Here is a 9,553-nt window from a genome sequence, read left to right on the forward strand (position 1 = left end):
GGGGGGGGGGGGGGGGGGTGTTGCCTTGGTTCATAAGACCACCTTGTTTCTAACCAGGAACCAAGTTCGTCAAACTTCCTATATCGAGTGTATTTACTTGACCTTGAAGGCCAGAGACAGTCTAGGGATTTTGTTGGTGTATCGGCCACCCCATGCGCTAACAGACTCCCTTAATGAGCTGACACAGTTGGTCTCGGAGCTGCTGCTGGAATCACCCAGGCTATTAGTCCTGGGTGATTTCAACATCCCCTTCGTGGCCAATTATGTTCCATCCGGTGCGGCTCGTGAATTCATGGATACCATGACTTCCATGGGCCTGTCTCAGTTGGTCTCAAGTCCGATGCACTCTGCGGGTAATACACTCGATTTGGTCTTTTGTACGGACTTGGAAAATCCGTGGGCAGAAATAACTAATATTTCCCCCCTGTCATGGACGGATCATTTCCTGGTGGAGGCAAAGATCAAGGCTTCTACCCAGATTCCTCCCGGGGGTGGCGGACCTATTAGAATGGTCCACCCTCGAAGGCTGATGGAACCCAGTAGGTTCCAAGCACCCCTAGAGGGGTACATGGTTGGAAATGACGGCGATTCCGTTGATGCCCTGACTGGTATCTGGGATACCGGTCTTTCCAGGGCTATACACAGCATCGCTCCCAAGTGCCCTCTCAGGCCTGCTTCCAAACGTAAGCCCTGGTATACGGAAGACCTCCGGGCGTGGAAGTGGGTCCTGCGACGGCTAGAGCATCGCTGGCGGAAACACCTACGCTTAGCTGACAAGACTCTCCTAGACCACCTCTTGGAGGTCTACGGAGAGGCGATACGGGCAGCTAAGAATTCATTCTATGGTGCTCGTATCGCGTCCGCGGAGTCGCATCCAGCAGAGTTGTTCAGGGTAGTCAGGGAGCTAACCCAGCTCCCTCCTGCCCCGAACCAGATCCTTGAACCTACTAAGGCCTGCTGTGACCAATTTAACAACTTCTTCGTGGATAAAATCTCTCGGATAAGCGAAGGTCTTGAAGCCAGCATTAGAGCAGATCCTAGATCAGAGGCCTCCAGAGCTTCCGTGGACTCGGTTATACTGGATCAGTTTGAGTCTGTGAGTACTGATGATGTGGACAGGATCCTTAGAAGTGTTCGGAAGACAACCTGCTCTCTCGATCCCTGTCCCTCATGGCCTTAGCGGCTCAGGGGGACCGGTAGTAACTTCATGTTACAACGGATATGAACACATCTTTGAGGGAAGGACCATTTCCATCCAGCTTAAAATTGGCCGTAGTAAAACTTTGCTGAAAAAGCCTTCCCTCGACCCTGATGCATAATATTTCGGCCTGTATCGCTACTGCCATTTTTGGGGAAGGTGTCGAGGAGAGCGGTTGCAATCCAGCTTCCATCGATCCTGGAGGAAACGGATTATCTTGATCCATTTCAACCGGATTTCGGGACGGGCTACGGGTTGAGACTGCCATGGTCGCCTTGTCGATGATCTCGTCTGGGCATGGACAGGGGTAGCGTGTCCCTGTTAGTGCTCTTAGCATCATCAGCGGCTTTCGATACCATAGACCATGGTATCCTTCTGGGACGCCTGGCAGAGGTGGGAATCGGGGCACTGCGCTCAGTGGTTCCGGTCCTACCTTTCTGGGAGGTCCCAGTGGTGCAGCTGGGAGACTTGCTCCGATGAGAGGCCCCTAACATCGGGGGTCCCTCGGGGGGCCATTCTGTCTCCCATGCTCTTTAACATTACATGAAACAGCTGGGAGAGATCATCGGGCATGGGCGCGGGGTATCAGTTACGCTGATGACACCCAAATAGTCTTCTCTATGTCTCCGACTGATGCAGTGACCGGGATGGCATCTCTCCTCTCGTGGCCTGCTGGGTCGGTAATGGGTTGGATGAGGGAAAACCGACTCAGCCTGAATCCAGAGGAAAACGGAAGTACTTGTGTAGGTTCACCGGCCCAGGGAGGTGGTGGTTCCACCTGTTCTGAACGGGGTCCACGCTCCCTGTGGGACACAGTACGCAGTCTGGGGGTGCTCCTTGACTCGTCGCTCCATCTTCTCAGGTGGATGCGACGGTCAGGAACGCCTGTTATCAGCTTCGGGGATACGCCGCTGCGTCCCTACCTGGACCGGAGGGACCTTGAAACTGTGGTACACACTCTGGTACCTCTCGTTTGGACTCTGCCATGTGCTCTACATGGGGCAACCCTTGTACCATAACGGAAGCTACAATTGTGCAGAACATGGCAGCACGTCTGGTCACTGGTACGTCCAGGACCAGTCATATAACACGGTGCTAAAATATCTCCATTGGCTGCCTATTCGCTTCCGGGCGCAATACAAGGTGTGTTATGACTATAAACCCTAATGGCTTGGGCCCAGGGTATCTAGAGGACCGCCTCTCTCCATACAATCGTCCCCCCGCACACTCCGATCTTCTGGGCAGCAACTTCTAAGAGTTCCAGAGCTAGGCTGACATCTCTTCGAGGGGGCCTTTACCATCTTGGCCCCGAACCTCTGGAACTCGCTGCCCGCCGAGCTCCGCTCTGCCGCGCCCTTAGCCCAGTTTAGAAAGGGGTTAAAACCTTATTATTCGAGCAGGCTTACCCATGACTCTTAGCCCCTGACCGCTTCCTGACCCTCTCCCTCTATGTCAGCATGGCCCCGGCTGAGTGTTTTAATTCTTTTCTGTGTAATTGTTGTTTTAGTGGATGTTTTTATTGTATTTTGATATATGTTGTTAACCGCCCTGATGTATGAAGGGCAGTATATATAAACTATTAATATTATTATTATTTTATTCTCACATAGAATCACCTAGGGTCATCATAAGAAGGAAATGACTGGAAAACACACAACAAGAAGAAAGATCTAGAGTATGCCTTAAGTCAAAAAGGAGGTTTCTGCCAATATTAGAGAGGAAAGATGCCAAAAAATTCACATGGCTAGCAATTAAACACATATCCTATGCTGCTGCTGACAGGCAGAATTCTGAATCTCTGACAAACATGAGGGAACTCACCCTCTTAATAAATAACCAGTCAGAATGAGAGAAACCAGGAATGAATACGTGGGTCGTGTTATTCAACCAATTATCCCAGTGCAGACAGAATGATGGAAGTAAAGAGATGAATAGTTCTAGTCTTTACACTTTCAAGATGCCAAAATTTGGGATCACCCAATGCAGTTCACTGGTGGTATGTCCTGGTGGAGAAAAGAAAGAGTTCTCATCTATTGCACCCACACGGGGAGGCATTTTGTTTGACCAGTGCGACGAGCCATAACTTTTCAATAATGATAATCATCTTAAATGACATTTTTTATAAAAGGTCTGCATGAAGATGGGTCCAGGGATGGCTCTAACGTAAGTGACAATGAACCACATGATTCAGAGAATGGATTTGGTTAAGTGGGGTGGGGTGGCCGATTATGCTTCTACTCTATTGCCCTCTGCTGCCATTCTACTCCCACAGCTTTGTTCTATGTTTCTGGTAGAATGACAACCATTGATGATGTTGCCCATTATGGCTGCTGCTGTTGCCCTCTACTAAAGGCTGAAACACGAGACAACCTGTTGTTAAGCATCACACTTTATCATTCAATATACAGTATCTGTGGTGAGCAAAGTTATTAAACTAGACCAATAAGAAACCAGAGCTTTTCTTTTTCTCCACATAGAAAATTGTATTTAAGCCAGTTTTACACTCTCTCTGAAGTTGATAGACCTCTAGTCTCGAATGTCCGTTTGTGGCTCTGAGGAATAGAAGGTGTCTTCTTCTTCGTGTGCCTCTAAATATAATATATATATATATAATATATATCTCTATAGTTGTACTGTACTGTACTGTTGGGAATTTTTATTCTTGATTGCTTCCTCATATAGTGGTGGAATAAATAAAATTTTGAATTTGTAGGAGTAAAAAATGAAGATATTGAGTTGGAACATAAATGGATTGAACTCTCCCCATAAAAGAAAAACAACATTCCACTTCCTAATAAAACAAAGATGTGACATAATATGTTTGCAAGAAATGCACATTAAACAAGGTGAAGGCAAATATATTGAAAATAAAAAGTTAGGTAAAAGTTTTATTTCAGCAAACAAGAAAAGAAAAAAGGGAATGGTAATATATGTTAAAGAGAAATGAGATCCTAAAGAAGTATAGAATGATAACAAAGGTTACATTCTAGGGATTGAAATTAATATGATTGGGAAAAAGATACTAATAATAGGACTTTATACCCCACAGGGAAAAAAAAGCAAAGTTTTTTGAGGACTTGCAAAATATATTATTTGATTTAAATTATGAAGAGGTAATTATATTAGGAGACTGTAATGGTGTGATCAAACCAGAGATGGATAGGAATTCAAACAAGGGGATAAAAGAAAAACAAGGAAAATTGCCAAAATCTTTTTTTAAATTGATGGGAAATTTAAGCTTAGTGGATTCATGGAGACAGTTGTACGGCAACGCTAGAGAGTTTACTCATTTTTCCTCCAGACATAACTCAATGGCCAGGATAGATTTAATATTAGTCATACGCTCCTTAGTAAAGGTACTGAAGGAAATGGAGATTGCAATTTGATCTCTAGTGTCTCTTCCATTTCTGAATCCAGCTGGAATGTCTGATATTTCTTACTTCATGAATGGTAAAAGTATATAATGTAAAATTTTGAGCATCAGCGATATCAGTGAAATAATTCAATGCTTACAACAATCTTTAGGGTCCCCTATTCTGCGAAGTGGAATTGTAGAGATGGATCCAGGAGTACTCCCAAACTGCAAACTTCATCCTTTAGGGGAAGTGTGACCCCGTCCAGGACCGGCTGGCAAATTTCCATCCCTGGGCCTAGGGTACCTATTGCTAGTACCTCCGTTTTCTCTGGATTCAACTTGAGTTTGTTTTCCCTTACCCAGCCCATTACTGACCCAAGGCAGGCATCCAGAGGAGAGATGCCATCTTTAGTCACTGCAGCAGTCGGAGACATAGAAATAGATTTGGGTGTCATTAATGTACTGATAACACTGCGCCCCGTGTCTCCAGATGATCTCTCCCAGCGGCTTCATGTAAATGTTAAACAGCATCGGGGACAGAATCGTACCTTGAAGGACGCCCAATTTGATGTCCCACTTGGATGAATAACTGTCTCCAAGCAACACTATTGGGAATCTGCCCGAGAGGTAGGACCTGAGCCACTGCAGCACAGTGCCCCCGATACCTAACTTCCTCAGGCGTTCCAGATGATACTGTGGTCAATGATATTGAAGGCCACTGAGATGTCCAAGAACACCAACAGGGTCACATTTCCTCTGTTGATACCCAGATGGAGATCATCGACTAAGGCAACCATGGCCGTCTCAACTCCGTATCCTGCCCTGAAGCCGGTTGAAATGGGACCACATAATTGGTTTCATCCAAGACAACCTGGAGTTGGAAGGCAACAGCCTCTTGATCACTTTGCCCAAAAATGGTAGCAGGGAGACCAGTCTATAATTGGCCCTCACCAGGGGATCTTGGGGGGGGGGGGGGAGTTAGAAGTGGTCTTACTATTGCTTGTTTGAATTTAGATGGAGATATTCCCTCCCTGAGGGATGTATTCATTATGTGTTATAATAATATTTTCATTGCTTCCCCTCCCTGGACAGTCAACCATGATGGGCAAGGGTCGAGGGGGCACGTTGTCCTCCTTACACTTCCAAGAATCTTGTCCACTGCATCAGTATTTACAAACGCAAAGTGATCCAGTCTAATGTGGTCCACAGAGTGACTGGATGCCTCTCTTTCTGTTTCTGTTATAATGTCCGCATCCAGATCGACCCTTATCTGAGAGATTTTATCTGTGAAAAAAAGTCATTAAAAGCATCACAGCAGACCTTAGTTGGTTCCAATAAGGAGTTCAGGGTGGGAGGCAGTTGAGTTAGCTCTTTAACTTCCCTGAACAGCTCTGCTAGACGAGACTTTGTGGACACAATACATGCAGCATAGAAAGAATTCTTTTCTGCATCTATTGCCACTCCGTAAGAATCCAAGAAGTTCTCATGAAGTGTCTTGTCAGACAAACGTCAATGTTTCTCCCAGTGGCTCTCTAGTCATTGCTCAGCCCGCTTCATATTACAAAAATCTTCCGTATAATCCACCCCACACCCTCAGGTCATCTGGGAGGAATTTATTGTAACCTATAGAGACCAGACTAGCTGCAACCTCCCCTTTTAAAAAGCTGTTAAGACGGATCTCTTCCGGCAGGCCTTCGTCGAATAGAACAACTGGCTAATGATTTCTCCCCACCTTAGGTATCATTCTACTGTTATTATCAGTATTTTAACAATTGGTTTTAAATTGTAATATGTTTAATCATTTTTTAAGAGGGGGGGTTAGATATAGTATTGTACAGACTGTATGTATTGTATATTGACTATCTTTTAATAATGCAAGCTGCTTTGATTGCTCCTATAGCAGAAAAGCAGCGTGTAAATAAAAGTATGAACTTCTTGGGGGAGGGGGGAGCATTACTGAAGCATTTCAAGCTGGGTAGCAGGCATGCTTCTACTGACTTGCAGAATGTAGAGATGACCACCCTGTAGTGACAGCTAGCATTTATCCTGTTTGAAGAAACATCTGAGCACGAACAGACTGCATAGATTAGTATATGGCAAACCCCACCACCTGGAGATATTTTGATAAACAGTGTTCACCATGTGAAATTGATAGAGGTAAAGAATAATGTGTGAGTTAGTTAGGCACTGTGAAATATATCAGCTGGAAGTGGATTTACATAAGTGGATTTGTGTATATTCTTTAAATAAAAGGGTGTCCTTGCTTTTAGTTAATGCTAGACAGATAACCCTTCCTTGCTGAGTTAATCATGACCATATGTGCCTGGTCTCATTACATATAATGGAATGCAGATTGTCCATAAAGCTTCCTCTGAGGACTGGAGACAGCAAATACACACAAGCCATTTAAGTCTTTCCACAGCATTGACTTAAGTATGGCTCGTTATTACCTATTCAGAAAGCAGGCCTGGCACAGGCATTCGGGGCACTTTATCACTGAATCTGCCGAATCTAAAGGCGAACTGCATGTTAATGGATGGAGTCATGAAAGCTGAGGGCAGACAGCCTGTCCAAATGTCATTTGCAAGATACATTAGCTTTCTGCGGTAACATATTAAAACATTAATCAATTCTACGATCAATAAGCCATACATTTTTGGTCCTTCAGTGTTTGGGATGCATTTCAGGATATGATGAAGAGTCACTTTAAATGTAAAGTTGTGCACAACAGCTTGACAGTACTCACATATTTGTTCCTATAGTCCTCCTGCAATGTTGTTCCCACCTTATTCCACAAGACATGCTTCAAGAATCACTTTGGCTACCTTGAAATAAAAAATTACATACTAAAATAATTCAGAAATTCCCCTAACATCAGCTGTAGCACGTGGTTCATTTTTCTTTATAACTAGCCAGTAAAAAGGATGTGGAGTTCTAAGGAAGAGTGAGGATATGTCACTCCAAAGCTATAGAGCTATATGATCTGACAAAAGACAATGTTGTTTTTCACAGAATCACTCATTCTGCCAGTCAGCGTGTCAGTAGTCATGTTGGAGTGGGAATTCTGGGAGCTGCAGTCCAAAAAAGGTAACTTTTCCAAGATCTGGATTAGAATCTGTGTAGATATCCTTCTGATTTGAAAGGTGTGTTAGTGAGAAAATAAATTAAATGAAACAGGCATAGGTCTCACCCTGCTTGTAATTAACAGCAGCATAACCATGCAATTTAACTCATTTCAAATGCAGACTGATTAATGATTTTCTTCCTTTTGAATGTAATTAGCTCTTTTGTCTTGAGACGCTTCCTTGCAAAAGGTGGTAAAGAAGAGAAGGGTGGCAGCACCGAACCAACAATGAAAGTTCCAGGAAATTGGAATGTACATGTCTGTATCCTTAATTTAATTCACTAGAAAAGAAATATCAAACACAGCTGCTGCAGATAAGGTGAAACCAGAAGCAGAAGCAATCAAGCAGTCAAGGGGTTTGGGGAAACTATTGCCTATTGTAAGGTTCACTTTAAAGCAGGAGGTGTACCAGGTAGCATCATGCAAGCAACATAGGCAACCCCTGAGAATATTAGCAGCAGCAGTCTGCATCAGGAATGGCCATCAAGATGGAAGCAGGGCTTCTAAAAGTTCCTTTCTGGAACCACAACTCCTAAAATTCCTTAGCTAGCATAGCTACATACTTATGTAGATCCGAGGATCTCCTATGGAGATTCTTTTTTTTTTCTTGCCAGTGCATCAGTGGAGCAAGAGCCAGGCTAATGTTGCTGGCCTTTCCGTTAAAAATATGGTTCAGTTGCTTATCAGAGTTGCCCGCAACAGTGCAACGTTCCTCTACTTCAGCACTGAAAGTTTCAAGGGAATTAAATATTGTTCTGTCTGTAAGAAGAGAGCATACTCCTTGCAACATAAATTAGATGTGCACTAATGTGGTATTCTCTTTGAAGTTTGGAGGTCTTACACATGACAAAGCTACTGTAACACTCAAGCATTCCTACTTTCCAAAAAGCCAGTGCCAGACTCTACTGGTGTTTCCTGATCTGCTACAATTCAGCTGGACAACAGTTTTCTTAATGGTGCATTTGCTTATTTCTGAACACAAGCTTTCCTATACCTGCTTTCTTTTTACAATAGTCAAAGTACAGGCCTTATTTATCTTCTGAAAGTTATTTGTTTTGCTTTCTTGAGAAAGTACAGCTACACAAAGATGTCATAGATAAAAAGATTTTAGATTTCTCTGCCAGACAGACAGATGCTGCAATTTGATTTCCCCACTGTGGACAGCTTGATTCTTTTACACAATAAGCCTGGGGATCCTGCTTCAGAATCACTGAGGACTGCTTCATATGTTATGATTTTAAAATATAGGCCAATATACTCTATCAGCAGGTTCCATATTCCTCCCCCCCCCCCCCCACAAGTCCCTGATGGACACAATTCACCATTGTCTAATTACTGTCAAAATGGATTTCCTTATCCCCATGCAGCTAATACTGGTAAAGTTGAATTGAAGTGATAATAGTGTCACTATCATGACCAGGGCTGTGTCTACACTGTAGAAATGAGGCAGTTTCACACCACTTTAAGTGCTATAACTACTATGGAATCCTGGGATTTGTAATTTTACAAGATCTTTAGCGTTCTTTGCCAAAGCTGGTGCCTTACAAAACTACAAATTCCCACATTCCATGGAATGGAGCCATGGCAATTAAAGTGATATCAAACTGCATTATTTCTACAGTGTAGATGCACTTCAAGTAGTAATCATGAGTACAGAACCATTACCAAGATTTACCTAGCGATAACTATTGCATATGCATGATTGCTATGTAGCTGTGATTGTGATACTATTGGTCTGATTGTAACTCCCCACTGTGAAGAAGGAAGTCTGCCTGTGACTGGAGCATAGATGAATCACATTTCCATCAAGCTTAGGGGCTTCAGGCCAGAAGAAGTTAGGCGGGTTACAGACCACCAGAAAGTACGTGCAGAGCGC

The sequence above is a fragment of the Sceloporus undulatus genome, chromosome 4, assembly GCF_019175285.1.
Source record: "Sceloporus undulatus isolate JIND9_A2432 ecotype Alabama chromosome 4, SceUnd_v1.1, whole genome shotgun sequence".
Taxonomy (NCBI): Eukaryota; Metazoa; Chordata; class Lepidosauria; order Squamata; family Phrynosomatidae; genus Sceloporus; species Sceloporus undulatus.